We start from the raw sequence: 1,592 nt of genomic DNA, 5'->3' as shown, positions 1-1,592 counted from the left end.
AGCCGTGTGTGGAGGCGATCCCGACTTTATCTAGTCTGAACTTCTCGACCTCACACACCAGCTCGGGCTCCTTCCCTGCCAGAGAAGTTACCAGAGAAGAGCCAGCTTCTGTAGCCGGGGATCGGATCGTCAGGGTCCCCACCTTCGGCCGCCGCCCAGGTCATACTGCACCTGACCCTTATGGCCCCTCTCACAGGTGGTGAGCCCATGGGAAGGGGGACCCACGTTAACCTTTCGGGGTGTGGCCGGCTGGGCCCCATGGGTGCAGGCCCGGCCACAAGGCACTCGCCTTCGAACCCCACCTCCAGGACTAGCTCCAGAGGGGGGCCCCGGCGACCCAAGTGAAACCTATATCCATTTATATTATTCATCATAGGGGGTCTTTTAGCCGTACTTTGTCTCCTCCCTCACCTTGGACCCGTTTGCCATGGGTGACCCTACCAGGGGTGTGAAGCCCCAGACAACTTAGCTTCTAGGATCATTGTAACACACAAACCCCTCTATCACGATAAGGTGATAGCTTCACAAGGGGATTATATAAATAATGCATTTTATTTTGGACGCCTTTCATGTTACTTAAGGTTAAAACCACAACAATATAAAATTAATACATTAACAATAAAATACAGCAACATAGTACACAAAAATCAATAATACATAACCCAAACCATTTATAATGACTAAAACATAAAATATTGAAATTAGAGCCCAAACACACAAAAAAAACCCAGACAAAAAAATTAAATAAATGAATAACCCAAAAGGAAAACTATCGAATACAGTACTACTCATTGTGAAAAGCATACCATAATTGTTTGTACAGGTAGTAGACTTGTACCTACGGTGGCCCTGAAGTGCAAAACACAACAGCAAATAACTAAACACAACAGCAAATTAAAAAACAATAATAGATAACTAATCACAACAGCAAATAACCAAGCACAACAGCAAATCAAAAAACACAACAGCAAATTAAAAAACAACAACAAATAACTAATCACAACAGCAAATTACTAAACAACAGAAAATTAAAAAAACACAATGACATTAGAAAAACGGAAAAAGTAGGTACTCGTGGGGGAATAGACTCATCACTGATTTGACGAGGCCGAGGATTTTTGATTGGACGAAGGTACCGAGTGAAGAAGACTTCCGCGTTGGGCGTGCATGTTCGGCTCAGGAGAAACATCCATCCATCCACCGCTTATCCTCACTGGGGTCGCGGGCTGCTGGAGCCTATCCCAGCTATCTTCCGGCGGGAGGCGGGGTACACTCTGAACCGGTCACTAGCCAATCGCAGGGCACATAGAAACAAACAAGCATTCGCACTCACATTTACACCTACGGGTAATTTAGAGTCTTCAATCAACCTACAACGTAAGGTTAAAAACTCACAGAAGACAGAATGAAGCATTTTAGTGTTTTATTTAGCCACAACTGTGGAAAGGAGCAGATTGAGTTGTCAGCAAATCTTTGCAGCGGCTGTGGCATGCTGCTTCAAGCAATGACAAATATCGGAGACGTTGAACGTCCTTCTAGTAAGTAAAGCAGCAATACTTAGTTAATGCCGGTACATTTTTTTTTGGACAATT

Source organism: Phyllopteryx taeniolatus, chromosome 7, assembly GCF_024500385.1.
Source record: "Phyllopteryx taeniolatus isolate TA_2022b chromosome 7, UOR_Ptae_1.2, whole genome shotgun sequence".
In the NCBI taxonomy this organism is placed as follows: domain Eukaryota; kingdom Metazoa; phylum Chordata; class Actinopteri; order Syngnathiformes; family Syngnathidae; genus Phyllopteryx; species Phyllopteryx taeniolatus.
This window is presented reverse-complemented; position numbering follows the sequence as displayed.